The sequence below is a fragment of the Lissotriton helveticus genome, chromosome 3_1 (genome assembly GCF_964261635.1).
Source record: "Lissotriton helveticus chromosome 3_1, aLisHel1.1, whole genome shotgun sequence".
NCBI classification, from domain to species: Eukaryota; Metazoa; Chordata; class Amphibia; order Caudata; family Salamandridae; genus Lissotriton; species Lissotriton helveticus.
Genome location: NC_136061.1, coordinates 225,497,164 through 225,514,461, shown reverse-complemented (window position 1 = coordinate 225,514,461; position 17,298 = coordinate 225,497,164). Strand labels below are relative to the sequence as shown.

The window sequence follows — 17,298 nt, the reverse complement described above, 5'->3', positions numbered from 1 at the left end:
CCTCCGTTTAGGAAGCCAGCCAATGGTGGAGAGACAGAGCAGGGAGGCGGGTTCTGAAGCCCTACTAAGAAACATAAAATCTCGGACTTCCGGTTCTGCCTTCGGCAGACCGGATATTACCGAGACCTAAAAACTACTGAATGGATGTGCACCAGATCACGAAAAACACAATCTGCGGACCAAGGTCCAGCTTCCAGCCGAAGGTAGTGTAATTCATTTCAGCGGTTTTTGCTATACCCTTGTCTAAAGAAGTCTATGAAAAATGCATTGAGATTTTGCGTTTTGGGCCCCTTACATTTTTCTCGGTCCCCGCAGGTCACCCCGAAACTTTCCAAGAAGGTGCTGAGGTGGATGAACCTTTATTGGGAATGTTTGTTCCCAAAACTGTATGTTATGAAACTGAATATTATGAATGAATATTTACAGGGTCGTACACAGTTACAAGTGTGCAGTAGATTCATATTTAAGTGGAGTGTCGATGTTTATGGATTTGTTTAGGAAACAATTCTTTTTTTCAGTTGAAAACCAGGAGTATGACAAATTAGATCCAACCTCAGGTGAATGGTTTTTGGGTTAGTGGTATGTTCACAATCTGGGAAGCTCTAGGGGCTGAATAAAAAGTAGTTCACGCGCTCAGGCAGGAATTCCAGAATGTGGTCCTGTGTTAGTAGTGTTTGTGCTGACTCACAGACCTGTGTACAATTTGCGAAAGTGGTGTTCTAAAGCATAAGTCAATAGGGAGCACCTATATAATAGTAATATCAATACAGTGTATATCACAGATCAAGGGTGGGGTTATATCTAATTGACAAACATCAAATGTTGATAACATTTCATTACTTCACAGTGACATATTTTCTTCCTACGTGACTAGATCATACTAAATAAATCAACATTACAAAATTTCCTACACCCACTGGTAAATCATTAAATGATAATGGGAAATGATCGATTATGTGGATAAGTATCCTGTATTGACAAAAACGTTTTACTTGTGCTTCACAGGAAAACTCCTTTCTCAAGGCTTCTCATTAAGAGTGAGTCATAAAAAACTAGATATAAGAGTAAAAGTCACAGTAATTAATATTCTGAAGGATAAGCCATCATAAAATCAATTCAACTCAACGGTTTTTCTTCACAATCACCACTATATCATAGGACTTTGCTGAACGACAAGATGGAAAGTGTCAATCCCAAATCCCAAAATTAAAGTTCTCCACTTTGAATATCTTCATTAGGGTATGTGGAGTAACAGTTGAAGGGTATACAACATATTTTATTCCAAACAAATGCCCATAAATGCAGAGAAATAAGCAAACATTCCTAAATAAGAAATAAAATAAGACAACCTAAGAGGTGAGTTGATGCATGAAGGAATCTGTCCATTGAAGGTGCAGAGGTGCTTGGCAGTCAGGAAATGGAATAACTCCACTAATTCATTCTACATTCTGTGCACATCTAAGGGCCCGAGTCATAAAGGTAAACTTAGACCAAAAGTCTAAGTTTACGACTGTCAGTATTCACAAAGGTAAGTTAAGAGTGGTATCTTTACATCCGCACTCGGAGTGGAATCTCCGCAGAGTACAGAGATTCCACTCCGCACTCGGTCTCCCTTCGTAACGTAAACATCCCCTCACACAGGCACAGTACATATTATTTAGCAGATATACTGCGCATGCCTCTGATGGTACATTACATCTGCTAAAATTGGGCTGTGAGGGAGAAAATCAGGTCATCCCAGAGGCCAATGAGGATCCAAACAGAGAAACAGGGATAAGATCCTAGGCACTGCCTCAGTTTTTATAGGGCTAGGCTTCCAGTCATATCAAGAAGCTAGTAAAGGAATTCAGGTGAGTCTTCCCCTTTTTCATCTTGGCCCTGCTGCTCTGTCTGGCTCCTCAAAATGCCTTGCTAGTTCCGGGCCCTACTACTGCCATAGAGGAGTTGCCAGAAAATGAAGCAAGCTAAGCTACAAAAACACCCAGTGCCGTTTCTATGAGCATGTGCCAGTTTGAGTGATTGTGAGTGAATGAGCCTGAGTGAGAGTAAAATAGAACGAGTGTCAATGAGAGTGAAAGTGAGTGAGAATCAGTGAGATTGAGTGAGAGAATATGACTAGTGAAAGTGAGTGAATTGGTGTAAGTTAGAAAAAGTGAGTGAGTGGCAAAGTGTGAGGGGGAGTGAGTCAAAGACATAGTTATCAGTTGTTCGGCAGGTGCAGTTGCACCAGGGCAAAGAAGCATGAGGGGCCTAACAAAGTGATCAAAGCACAGCACCAGTACATACGGAGTTCAAAGCAAAGCCCGCTTTACACCAGAAATTATGAGAGTGAATGTGACAGATCAGTGAGAGTAAGTCAGTGAGTGTTAGAGTGAGGGAATCTGATTGACAGAGTGAATGAGGGGGAGAGAGCGAATGACAGTAAGTCAGAGTATTGTGGCATGCGTTGAACAATACCACAGATTAGTGATATTTGAAAAATAAATAAATAATTGCAGGGGGGTTTTGTAGGAAATTGGTGAATGCCACTAAGGCTGTACGAATACCAAGGCTGCCTAGTCTTTTTAATTTTACATCTTTTTATTGTTATTTAGGCACTATCATATTTCGACAATGCAACGAAAATTGTATATGCATACCATGTTTCTAAATAGTCCTATCCATTCTCTAAATTTCCTTGTGCTAGTCATCTTTGACTAAAGTGTGGCAGAGTCACCCATCCCAAGAACATTTTAAGAAATTTGTTTAAAAATTGGGTATTCTTCTGCACAATTTCTAGAAAGCTACAGGAGCTAGCTGGGCTCCATAAAATGCACATGGCCTATAATTTAGGTTTTTTTTGTTGTTTTTTTTTATAATTTACGTTAGCATCTAGCCAGACCTCTACCCAATATTTCCTTTAATCCCCTGCCAAGTAGATTCGCAATCATATTTTGTGATAACGTTTTTTGCTAGAAGAGCCAGCATTGAAAGAAAAAATACACACTTCGATCAATCTCAGGTAGCACAGGAGGTCTAGAAAGCCCAGCAGTGCTGCTGCTCAGGTTGTAGAGAACATATTGGTTCACTGAGAAGATGTGTTGCACTAATATTACTGAGTATGGCTTCAGACGGCACTAGCACAATCATGTTCACACTAAATACCAGCTATTCAGTTTTTGGAAAGTCAAATATTTTTCTATTAAATACAGGCTTTTACTTTTGGCAAAATAAACTCAATTCCACTAAACATACGCGCATTATTTTAAACAAAACAAACACAACCTGTTGTCCTGAAATACCAGCTGTTCATCTTGAATAAATAGTTTGCTGGCCAAATGTAAACGATTTTATGTACTAGGGGACGCCCCCAGAGCAGAGTGATGGGGCATCCCCAACTGAAATACAAAGTTGCTGGCTGTTCACTCAAGAGTGGGTCAAGAGCATCCCAGAGCCTCTAACCCTATACTCATGAGAAACATGTACCCATGTTTAGGGACATTGGTTAGCAAATTGTTAGAGGGGTCTTATCCTCTGAGGGTCATAGTTGTTACATAAAAAGGAGAGTAATCTCAACGCTTTTTTTGGAAGGCTGTGAGCAAGGTAGAAGTAACACTGATTTCCATCCTGCATTTTATACCAGTTGGAAATCAAGGATAGTAACTTGCAAGTGGCAGGTTGGCAGTGTTGGGATGCTCAACGGTTCATATTTTGAGTATTTGGTTCTGGTCAAAATATTTTATTCCCTCGGAGTCAGGCACTTCCGGTTGGCCAGTTGCTGCTTTTGGGCTGCTGGCAAAACTCCCAAGCCCAATATTTTGGCGACAAGTGGTCATGACTGAACATTATTTTATTTGTGGTTTGTATGGGCTTATGGCATCATTCTGGATAGGTTCGGAGGCTTTCAAGGAAGGGGAAAGTGGACTCACCAGAAAGGAATCATAATCCTCTTGTTCAGGACTTGTAAGGGGTGGGAGGTCACCAGTGTTGTACTTTATACACATCTAAAGTCTTTACATAATTGTTTGTGTCTACAAACACTTAAAGCCCACTGTGGGGAGATGTCTAAACCTAAGCATGATGCCCAGCATGCTGGAGGCAGGTAAGAAGACTGTGGCTCACTACAGGAACCTATTTGGGGTGGAAGGACAAAATAGGTACTGTACAATTTGGAGATAAGGGATATTCACCAGAAATTGGCATATGTCCTGTCTACCCCATTTAGGATATACAGAACTGTAAACACCCTAAATATGCATTTGCACACAACCACAAAGGGTGGATGGGACATCCACCAATTTTTGGCGAATGTCTTGCATCCGCCAAACTCTACATAATACTTAAAATGTCTTTTGTTGATGCAGAAGAAAAAGCTCTCTTGACAGAGTAACTATTCTAGAGTTCATTGCCTGGACCACTGGATCAGCTCCACCACCGTCTCTTTCTTTGACTCACAGAGCATCTACAGTCTCCAGGTCGTAAGGTGGAGTGGGCAGGAGCCCTTGGTGTCTACACATGGTGCCTCAAGATGTGGCTGCTTCTATCAAGGCAGTCAGACAAGCTGACCTCTTGGGCAGGACTGCATTCCATGCCTCACTAGGAGACTTACCAAATGTTATTTGATGTGCAGTGGACCACAGTATTCAAACGCTGATTGATACATACACACACACACACACACACACACACACACATACACACACATAAATGACATGCAAACTAACACTAAGATACTCAGTTCTGAACTGTTGTGCACCAGCCATTGCAACAGACACTTGCACTCACACACACAAATTTGTGCAACGACACTCATGTGTACACACTCTTAAAACATAACATGTATTTGCAGAAGGACACATTCAGCCCTTAAGGTATTTTGGTGCTGAATAACACATTTTTATTGTTACACAACTCAACGGTAATCATTTTATCGCCACCAGAAGTATGAAAGACTGAGCGGAACTGCTGAGGTTAAAACACCAAAGTCTGCGCACACACACTCACACACACTCTTGAACACAAATATATACTCATGGACATATATACACCCAATCATGCCCACACAGTCATAAACACACTGATGCACAGGGTCATGTGCACCGACACACTCATGTGCACACATGTTCACACACACCCATCCACACACACATGCACACACAAACTCACATTTATTTATTTATTTTTGTGATTTGTACAGCGCGCAACTACCCGGAGGTGTCTCGGCGCTTTAAAGATCAAAAACTACACGAACAAGGGCATCTATTGTGCAAAGAGCCACGTCTTAAGCTGTTTCCTGAAGCTGAGTAGCCTGGGGCAAGTCTTAATGCCCAAAAGGAGAGAGTACCACAGTCTGGCTGTGGCCACTACGAAGCGTCTGTCATCCCAGTTGACCTTTTTTGTGGGCGGGACGTTCAGGAGGTGGTCTGATGATGAGCGGAGAGTTCTTGGTACCTCTAAAGGTCTGAAAGCTAATTTGAGGAACTGAGGACCAGTATTGTTAATGGCCTTATATGCTATGCATAGAGCCTTAAACTTTGTGCGGCTTCTCGCTGGAAGCCAGTGCAGTTTACGAATGAAGGGGCAAGTGGAGTTGTGTTTTGGAATGTTGAGCAGAACCCTGGCTGCAGCGTTCTGCACCAACTGGAGCTTATTAAGCACCTTTGCCTGAGCATTGAGGAGGAGGGAGTTGCAGTAGTCTGTTCGTGAAAGTACAAGGGAGGTGATCAGGGTCTTTGCAGCTGAGGTGGGAATGTAAGGTAGGATTTTTTTAATTTTCCTCAAGGTGAAAAAGGATGAGGAAACAACATTGTTTACATGATGATTAAAGAGAAGCCGATCATTGAAGATGACTCCGAGGTTTCTTACTTTAGTGACGGGTTTGGGCGGGGGGCCTAGTTCGCTTGGCCACCACTGAGGGGACCAGCAGCGCTCTAGTTTGCCAAAAAGCATAATTTCAGTCTTGTTGGAATTCAATTTGAGACAGTTGGCCACCATCCAGGAGCTGATGGCCAACATTCCCTCCTGGAAGTTGGCGGCCACCCTGTCTCCGTCCCGGTGTATTGAGAGAACTAACTGAGTGTCATCAGCATAGGTGGTAAGGCTGATGTCGTGTTCCTTTATCACCCTCGCTAAGTCCGATACGTAGATGTTGAAAAGAGTCGGACTTAGCGAGGAGCCCTGTGGGACCCCGCAGGGAAGGGAAAGGGGAGATGAGTAGAAGGAACCCAGTTTGACAGTTTGGGACCGGTTGTGTAAGAAAGATGCTATCAGGTCCTTGGCTTTGTGTTCCACCCCCATGGCTGCGACACGGTCGATCAAGATGTTGTGATCGACCGTGTCGAAAGCCGCTGACAAGTCCAACAGTATCAGGACTGCCGCTCCTCCTTTGTCTAATGTGTGTCTGATCTCATCCGCTGCTTTGAGGAGCGCTGCTTCGGTTCCGTGTGCTTTCCTAAAGCCAAATTGTGTGTCGTCCAATCCAATAAATTATGGGTGTCAATGAAATCTGATAATTGTTGGTTCATGAGGCTTTCGAAAATTTTGGATGGAAAGGGTAGGCATGCAATGGGTCTGTAACTGAAAGGATAAGTGGGGTCAAGGGAGGTTTCTTTTAGACGAGGCCTGATGATCGCCTTTTTCCACACCGACGGGTAGGTGCCTGCTTGGAACATATTGTTGCATATAGTGGCTATTGCAGGTGAGATGGCCTCAGGGATGTGGTTGAGGATGGAAGGGGGGCAGGGGTCTAGTGGTGATAAGGTCTGAGGTTTGTTCAAGTGTGACTGGGTGGAAAAAAGAAAAGGACGGAGGATTGGGGGAATGGTTGAGAACAGGGGATTTGACAGTGGGCGCAACTTGAGGAGTAAAAGCAGAGAATATGGAGGTGACCTTGTCAGTGAAGAAGTCCGCCAGCGAGTTGCACAGCTCTTGAGAGGTGTTTTCTGGTGGAGTGGGAGGATTAGTCAGGTGGTTAACTACATGAAAGAGCTTTTTGGTGGAATTTTCTGCTGATTTGATATGGGTGACGTAGTAACTGCTTTTTTCTATAACTAACTGCTGCTTATATTTAATGAGAGCGCTTTTGTATATAAGTTTGTCAGTGAGGCTGTAGTGCCTGCGCCAGTGTCTTTCTAGGTTCCTACAGAATTGTCTCTGTAAGCGCAGATTTTCGGAAAACCAAGGGGCTGAGGGCGAAGTGCGATTTCTGGAAATGAGTTTTGGTGGTGCGAGGGCGTCCAGGGCGCTATTGAGGTGTAAAAGGTAATTGTTAGAAGCTATGTCTGGATCTGTGTCAATGATATCTAGTGATGATGCCAGAGTGGTGGATAGGTGCGGGATATTAATGTTTTTCCAGTTCCTGGAAATGACTGGGGACGCGGATTTTGACGGGGGGACTGTGGGATTATTAAGCCTGATAGCAAAAAAGACCGCTGAATGGTCTGTCCAAGTGAGAGGCAGTTGTGAGGAGTAGGAAATATCTAAATTGTTTGTGAATATCCCATCAAGGGTGTGCCCTGCAATATGTGTGGGTGCCGAGACTAGTTGGTTAAGTCCTGCAGCTGTCATGTCTTCAAGAAGTGATACAGTATCATTGTCAGTGTCGGCCTCTAGATGAAAATTAAAATCCCCGAGAATGGTAAAATGAGGAGTTCCTGCTACACTTTCTAGGAGGATGTTAATGCTGGCGAGGAATTTAGTGCGAGGGCCTGGGGGACGGTATACTAGGTTCCCTGTGAGTGACTGATTGCCAGTGAGCGTGATAATAAATGAGAGTGCCTTGAAGGGGGTGGTATTTGTGTGGAGGTGTTCTCTATAAATGATGGCCAGGCCACGTCCTTTTTTTATTGGTCTGTCTTGTCGGTTTACACAGAAACCGGGTGGCAGAGCGGCTGTGAAATCCGGGTCTGCTGCCGCGTCTCCCCATGTTTCCGTTATGAAAAGTAAGTCGAGGGAGTGTGCAGTAATGAGTTCGAGGATGTCAAGTTTGTGTTTTGGGAGGGAGCGAGCGTTTATAAGCGCCGCCTGCAATGGTTTAGGCCGATGTTCTTTGGGGAGGGGACTTGTGCAGAATTTACAAGTAAAAGGGCCACAGGTCTGCTCTGAGAGGATGAAGTGGGGTGGGTTGTGCGAGAGGTGCGAGGAAGGTCTAAGGGCTAGCAGTTGAGTAGAGCTGTATGTCAGGAGTTGAGTGGATTGATCAGGGGACCTTGCCCGCGGCCCGAGCCAGGCGCGGACGGGCGCAGACGGGCATGACTCTGGCGCGACTCCGGCACGCAGACGGCGCGCCCGCTGCGCACGTCCGCTGCGCTTGACTGAGTGCATCGTCTTATGTACCGGGGGGGGAGGCGGAAAGCTAGAGAGCTAACCTTGCTGGTGGTGGCACACCGGAAGTGGAGGGGGGAACCTTCCGGTTGTGGCGATCGTTCCCTCCACACAGCCAAACTTATGGTGGTGGAGTAGTAGAACACGTCTGGGCAGAATAGGTAAGCGGTACACCGATTAATCCAGTGACATAGTGAGCGAAGTTTACTTTGTGCAAATATTTAAAAACAAACAGAGTCAAACAGAGTTGTAAAAATTACAGTGCGCTGCGCTGCTGTCGCTAGGAGCAAGCTGATTAATCTGCTGCCATCGGCGAACAAGAGCGGGACTGCTATTTTAAAAAACCACGCAGCCTGAATTAGTCTCAGGGTCGTGGGTATAAGCACGCTGCTGCGCTCGGTTGTGCAATGTCCAATCTCATTCACACACATTCACACACATACGCACCCAAAGCACATTCAGTGCTTTTTTTGCTTTCTGTAGCAGTTATATTTTTTCTTTTGAGGGGAGCAATAGCCCCCATCAGATCCAGATTGGGAACCAAAACCCGCCCTGGCAAATTGCTCGGCTGGCCCCGCGGGGGGGGGGGGGAGGGGGGGGGGTTAGGCGGGAGGGATGGTAGTGGAAGGTTTTGTGCCGCTTTTGTTGCTGTGGGCAGATATTGCAGCTGTGCTGCAAAACCGGCCACAGGTAACAAAAACAACCCCCACCCTGGTGGCCCACTGGGGAAACGCCTGGTGCCCGCTACAGCCAATCCGGCCCTGGCCACCCATCATCATCAGCACAGATAGGCCCCTCCTGCCACTGCTTGAAAGCAATGGGGGACTCAGTGATGTGGAGACCGAATGAATGATGGATGAGGGGACAGCAGGAAGGACAGAGCAGGATGCATGACTCGGCCAAGGACACCTTAGCTCTGATTCAGACGAGGGGCTGACTGTTTCATTCTGTTTGGCCGCAGGTAGAGAAACCTCCATCACGTACAGGCGTTTTGTCTGGGACTCAGGGGTGAAATGTTGGCCCCTGCGGTGCAGTGGGGACACAAACCCTTCGAGGAGGTCTCCAACCCTTCAAGGAGGGCCCCTAATCAGCCTGAGGCCAATGTACATCTATAAGATATAAGAGACTAAGGGGCCCCTCATAACACCCTGCGGTGGGGGTGGATGGGAGGGGCGTGCATCATTTTGGTTTTATTGAAAAGAATTTTAGATCCCAACTGTAACCATCAGTTGCTGTATTCAGATTGAGAGTCTAGTTATTTAAGACAAAACCAAAAAATGGTGAGTAGCTACCACACTAGCTAAAGTAATAAAGAGAAGCAACACAGGGAGATTATGTATCAAAAAATTGTTATTATTGAAATTGTAAGGGTTCTTGCTCGGATATACGAATAAAACAAATACACAATTCTCATGTACAAGGAGTACAATCACTTTTCCAACAGTACATAAGAACATGACTGCTTTGCCGTGACTTCGCCGGATAAAGCTCTTTTTCTCGACTTAGACAGCGGAATAACGAATACCTTAGAGCCGTCTCAGGAGAAGAACGGCGATCTAAAGAATCATTAATTCAACTCTGAGATTCGAGTAAAATTCTCCAGTGTGAACCTGCTATAAACAAAAGTAGTCCATTCTGGATAGTGGGCAAAAGCAGGTCCCTCTTCAAGGGTCATCGGTACATACTTGTTTATACGTCCTGATGATGGTCTTGTGATTTATCTTTATAAGACCGAAACGTCGACCTTCACGTCCAATTCTGCACTACTGACATTTCGCGTTCAGTGACTTACCTCCAATCCAGCAGTAGTCACTGTATCCTATGTAACAGTTTGGACTTGTTCTTATGTACTGTTGGAAAAGTGATTGAAGTCCTTATACATGAGAATTGTGTATTTGTTTTATTCACCTCAACGCTGGTGAATAGATTGCAAAACAAATCCCATGCAGGCAATTTACATAAGATACGCTATCTGCCCAAGCCTGCAAGGGTTTATTGGGTTACCCACCCCCTTTTCACTAATTATGCATTTGGCCAATCAAGGGGGCAGATCTAAAAATATGCACCAGAGCTTATTAGGTCTAGCCTATTATATCCTGTTGGGTATGAATAGGCGAGATTATAGTAAGCGGTTCAAAAAGTCTACCAAACTGCGGATCGTGTACAGTTCATGTGAGGCAGGCGTGTGAGGCAGGCGCGTGCACATCAAACACCATCGGCCTCGGCATCAGACTTCAAAGGAAGCCGCTCACACACGACCATTTGTCTGAGCCTCGGCATCAGACTTCAAAGGAATCCGCTCCCTTAATCAGACTTCAAAGGAATGCGCTCCCGCTCCCCCGCCCCCACCCCGTGACAGAAATGTCGAGAGCTTGGTTTTTTTGGCATCCATTTAGCGGGGAAACCGTGTTTTGTTCGGTGTTCTCTGCACCTTTCTCGGTTTTTTTTTTTCTGGACGAAAGTGAAAGCCTACCATGCTTGTTTACAGTAGCCTTACTCCTCAAATGCTGTTGATGTGTTGCCATCTCTCTAGGGACACTCAGCCTGAAAACACTTGACTTGCTAGCTGCAATGCTACATCCGCTATGCTTTGCCTCTTGACACGTTGATCCCTCACAGACTGTGCTGACTCTGCCCCTCCTGATTCTGAAACTGACCAACGCAGTCACCACGCAGTCTCTTCTCTCTGCCTTATGATGTCTGCCCTGCCACCATTTACTTCGGACCCTCGCCCTCACACACCCTCTCACCCTCACACACCTTCCCTCACCTTCACCCACCCCAACTCACCGTCACTCACCCTCACCCACCACACACCCTCACTCATCCTCACACCCTCACCCACCCTCTCACCCTCACCCACCCTCACTCACCCTCACACCCTCACGCACCCTCACCCACCGTCATCACCCTCACCCCCTCACACCCTCACCCCCTCACTCACCCTCACCCCCTCACTCACCCTCACCCCCTCGCACCCCCTCACCCTCACACCCCCTCGCCCTCACATTCCCCTCACCCTCACACCCCCTCACCCTCACACACCCCCTCAACCTCACACACCCCCTCACCCCCACACACCCCCTCACACTCACACACCCCCTCACCCCCACACACCCCCTCACACTCACTCACCCTCTAACCCACACTCTCACCCTCACACCCCCTTTCACCTTCACACACCCTCTCACCCTCACACACTCTCACCCACCCACACCCTCACACCGCCTCACCCTCACACCCCCTCACCCTCACACACCCACACCCTAACCCTCACACCCCCTCACACCCTCACACACACCCTCACTCTCACACCACCTAACCCTCACACCCCTCACCCTCACACACCCTCACCCTCACACACCCTCACCCTCTCACCCCCTCTCACCCTAACACCCCTCCACCCTCACGCCCCCTCACCCTCAGACCCTCGCCCTCACACACCCTCACTGACCCTCACACCCTCTCACACTCACACACCCTCTCACCCTCACACACCCTCTCACCCTGACACCCTCTCACCCTCACACCCCCTCAAGCTCACGCCTCACACTGCTGCACGCCTCACACTGCTGCACGCCTCACACTGCTGCACGCCTCACACTGCTGCATTACTCATACTACTGCATGCTGCACACAGCCCCACGCTGCTGCCCGCCTCACACTGCTGCACGCCTCACACTGCTGCACGCCACACACTGCTGCATGCCACACACTGCTGCACGCCACACACTGCCGCACGCCAAACACTGCCGCGCCCCTCACACTGCTGCACGCCTCACACTGCCGCACGCCTCACACTGCCGCACCCCTCACACTGCTGCACGCCTCACTGCTGCACGCCTCACACTGCTGCACGCCTCACACTGCTGCACGCTGCACACTGCTGCATGCCACACACTGCTGCACACTGCTGCATTACTCACACTGCTGCATGCTGCACACTACCGCACGACTCACACTGCTGCACGACACACTGCTGCAGGCCTCACACTGCTGCACACTGCTGCATTACTCACACTGCTGCACGCCACACACTGCTGCACGCCACACACTGCTGCACGCCACACACTGCTGCACGCCTCACACTGCTGCACACTGCTGCACGCTGCACACTGCTGCATGCTGCACACTGCTGCATGCCTCACACTGCTGCATGCCTCACACTGCTGCACACCGCACACTGCTGCACGCCGCACACTGCTGCATGCTACACACTGTACCACGACACCTGCTGCATGCCTCACACTGCTGCACGCCTCACACTGCTGCACGCCTCACAATGCTGCACACCTCACACTGCTGCACGCATCACACTGCTGCACGCATCACACTGCTGCACGCTGCACACTGCTGCACGTTGCTGCACGCTGCACACTGCTGCATTACTCACACTGCTGCATGACTCACACTGCTGCATGACACTGCTGCACGCCACACACTGCTGCACGCCACACACTGCTGCATGCCACACACTGCTGCACGCCATACACTGCTGCACGCCTCACTGCTGCACGCCTCATACTGTTGCATGCCTCACACTGCTGCACACTGCTGCGTTACTCACACTGCTGCACGCCTCATACTGTTGCATGCCTCACACTGCTGCACACTGCTGCGTTACTCACACTGCTGCACGCCTCACTGCTGCACGCCTCACACTGCTGCACGCCTCACACTGCTGCATGCCTCACAGTGCTGCACACCTCACAGTGCTGCATGCCACACACTGCTGCACGCCGCACACTGCTGCACGCGCACACTGCTGCACGCCGCACACTGCTGCATTACTCACACTACTGTATGCTGCACACTGCCGCACGCCTCACACTGCTGCCCGCCTCACACTGCTGCACGCCTCACACTGCTGCATGCCTCACACTGCTTCATGCCTCACACTGCTTCAAGCCTCACACTGCTGCAAGCCTCACACTGCTGCACGCCTCACACCGCTGCACGCCTCACACCGCTGCACGCCTCACACCGCCGCACCCCTCACACTGCCGCACCCCTCACACTGCCGCACGCCTCACACTGCTGCACGCATCACACTGCTGCACGCATCACACTGCTGCACGCTGCACACTGCTGCACGCTGCACACTGCTGCACACTGCTGCACACTGCTGCACGTTGCTGCATTACTCACACTGCTGCATGACTCACACTGCTGCATGACACACTGCTGCACGTCACACACTGCTGCACGCCACACACTGCTGCCTGCCACACACAGCTGCACGCCATACACTGCTGCACGCCTCACACTGCTGCACGCCTCATACTGCTGCATGCCTCACACTGCTGCACGCTGCACACTGCTGCGTTACTCACACTGCTGCACGCCTCACTGCTGCACGCCTCACACTGCTGCACGCCTCACTGCTGCACGCCTCACACTGCTGCACGCCGCACACTGCTGCACGCCGCACACTGCTGCACGCCGCACACTGCTGCACGCCTCACACTGCTGCATGCCTCACACCGCTGCACGCCTCACACCGCTGCACGCCTCACACCGCTGCACGCCTCACACCGCTGCACGCCTCACACCGCTGCACGCCTCACACTGCTGCACGCCGCACACTGCTGCAAGCCGCACACTGCTGCACGCCGCACACTGCTACACGCCGCACACTGCTGCATGCCTCACACTGCTGCATGCCTCACACTGCTGCAGCCTCACACTGCAGCCTCACACTGCTTCAGCCTCACAATGCTGCAGCCTCACAATGCTGCACGCATCACACTGCTGCATTACTCACACTGCTGCACGCTGCACACTCCTGCACGACACACTGCTGCACGCCACACACTGCTGCACACCTCACACTCGCCGATCTTGGGGGAAGCATGGGAAGCTCAATTATCAGGCATTTTTAACCCCCTTCACAAGGCAACGAGGAGGACTCAAGGGATATGCTGATGACACAGTCTTAATGGCAAGGACAACTATGAGTCTACAGAAATCTCTCCATTCTTTTACTGATTTTATGTTTTCCCTTGATCTAAAAGTCAATTTTATTAAATCATATATAATGGTATGTTTCCCTAAGACAACAAAAACTAACACTTTTGTTGTACAGGGCAAGAGAACAGAACAGGTAAATAATTGTTCCTACTTGGGCAATTTAGTTAATAATCAGGTGAAATGGGAACCATTTTTAACTACTAGAGTACAACAGACAAGTAAGGATGTGGATGCGCTATTTCGTTTTGCCTGTAAATTAGGGCACAAGCCTGTGAGAGAATTAATCCCTCTCTATAGAGCTAAATGTCTCACCACCGCAACTTATGGGGCCGGTGTTTGGGGATATTACAAAAGCCAACATCTCCAAGTAATAGAGAATTCATCAAAAGATTACTGATGACCTTGAATAGTGCCCCTACCTTTTTCTGTCACAAGGAACTGGGGTTAGAGTTTATAGAAGACTGCATAGGCAGTGCCCCTCTGCTTTTATGGGCTAAGATTTGGCTTTCAGAGGATGTAACGTTTTCAAGAGAAGTCATCAAAGAGTGTCTAAATTCAGGCAATGCTTTAAGGAAAATACCATGAGATAGGACTGGGGCATTTTTGTCAAAAATCCTGAAAGTATCCCCCCGAACACCAAGGTTATTATTAAAAAAGTGTACCGTAATCGGGTCAATATGCGTGATAATCAGCATGGCGAGACGGGCATGTCCCATCGGTTCCCCAGCCCACTGAAAAACTATTTAACGTTTTCCACCAACCCTCAGATAAGATTTTACCTAACTAGATTCTGTTTATGCACTGTTCACTTTTTGCTGGCATTTCCGCGCCAAGGAGGGTGGTCGGATAAGCTCATGTCTTGCCCATGCGATAACTTTTCGAGCACAAGCACAATGCACTTTGTATTTTTCTGCACTTTATATAAATCGGCAAGAACTAGGTTTTTACTTCCGTTACTAAGGAATATTCTCCCTTGCTCATATATTGATGGTTTTAATTTTCTGCATACATTGGCCACCTTGGATATTTGTATCGCCGTAGCCAACTATATCAAAGTTTCTATTGCAATTTGGAAGTGCTATGAGTAAAAGATGCACATAATTACTGGTGTAACATCATGCTGCTCAAATGATTATTGTGTGTAAATAATATTATACTGCTGTAATCTTATAAATTGTCTTTTACCTCTTTTATAGTAATTGTTTAATAAATTGTAAAATTGTATTGACATTGTCAAACTTTTATGCTTTTTTTAACCGAAATAAAGTTATTCTTCACTTGACTTGACTCTTGTATGTGATGGACCTGTTCTGTACTTGAGAATTCTCCCTATCCCCATTTCGGTTCAGCACTCTAAACAGTGCGTCATATGCCTGTGAAAGTGGTAAGTCCCACCCCACATAGAGTTGTTTAGATGATTGTAAATGGGGTTAGTAGCACCACAAGTCGAATGCTCTAGATGTCTGTACACTTGGCAAGCATCAGTCCAAACAAGGTGTTGTGCGTGCTTTCAAGCACTAGTAAGTACCACCAAATAAGGTGCTTTATGTGCCTGTATTCATGATGAACACCACCCCCGATTAGGTGGTTGGATGTCTCCAGCATTGGTAATCACCACCCAAATAGGGTGTTGTAGGTGCCTGTAATCATGGTGAGCACCACCCAAAGAGGGTGCTTCAGGTGCCTGTAATCATGAGGAGTATCAACCCCGATAGGTTGTTTTAGATGTCTCCAAGCATGGGGAGCACCGCCCCAATAGGGTGGTTTAGGTGTCAGTAATCATGGCGAGTCCCTTCTCCAGCCAACCACCCCTACATATTCTTGAACTCCACATGCAAAATGGTGTAATTAAATATTCATCGTGGACTGGTAATCCTCCAAGTGTAACCTTCCATGAAAGATATTAACAGAAATAGGTTGATAAGAAGCCAATGACAAAAACATAACACAAAAAAACGCTTTCCAGTTTAGAGAAAACATTGGGAGGAAAATAACCAACTTACAGCTTCAGACAAGCGGAAGTGGTGAACTACCCCTACTATGCCACATTGATCCATTAACTTTTAGAAGAACCCTGAAGTAAGACCAGCTAAAACTGAGACTGCAAAAAAGAAAGCGGTCCTGAATACAATTGCAGAGCTGACTCTGCAATTGTGACAGCATTCCAAGCCAGGAGCCATTTCCCACTGTGCTACTTGTACACGTGCTATTTATTGAGCCACAAATTGCAAATCACGTACTATTTGCCAATAAGTTTTGAGTAGGTAAAAACTGACAAGGATCTTGTTGGCAAACAGCGTGAAATTCTGATTTGCGCTCTACCGAACATGATCCCGGGTGCAAAATTCCAATCTGCTCTCTCTCCATAGTTGTAATTAGGGCCATAGAATACTAATTCTCGTGACCTTCAGTTACCTCTCCATAGTTCAGTTCAGTTCAAATAACTTTCTTCGATTCACATGAATCATAAAAGTGTTCCATACATACATAAAACAATTTAATAATTTGTTTTTTTTTATATTCTGTACAAAAATTGGGGTGAGTTCATGTCAAAGTTCTCAATTTTTAAAACATATTTTTGATAAAATACAACATGCCATCAAGTTAATTTTCCAGTAACAATTCATACCTTTTCCTAATTGACAGCACAGTTCTAATGAAGTTGAGCACAGCATTACAAATTACAGTAGTGGACAAACATCGTAGATAATTAAAACCTTCTTGCTAAGAACAGGGGTGAATTTCCTTTAAAAGAGGCTTAAGAAGGCAAGCCCTAATATCTTTATAAAGTGTGCGAAACAGCATAAAGTGCATAGTACTTTGTTGGGCTAGGTTATTACAAGGACAGGGAGTCAGTCTCTCACACTAACTTGCCTGTTTGGGAAATGCCTCAAGAAAGTGCAAAATGCAAAGACGAAACCTAGTCAAAAGGAAACGAGCTTGTGTTTGAATAGTAAAAGACAAAATTGCTGATGAATTAACGACCCATCGGTAAAAGCATCATTTTCCCAGTCTGAGGTACTTATT

General features: G+C 47.2%; 1 protein-coding gene across 2 annotated transcripts in view; it reads right to left on the bottom strand.

Annotated features, from left to right (window-relative positions):
* Window positions 1–17,298, bottom strand: part of LOC144822310 (ras GTPase-activating protein 4-like) — a 528,733-nt gene that overhangs the window by 400,526 nt on the left and 110,909 nt on the right. The window lies entirely within an intron of this gene.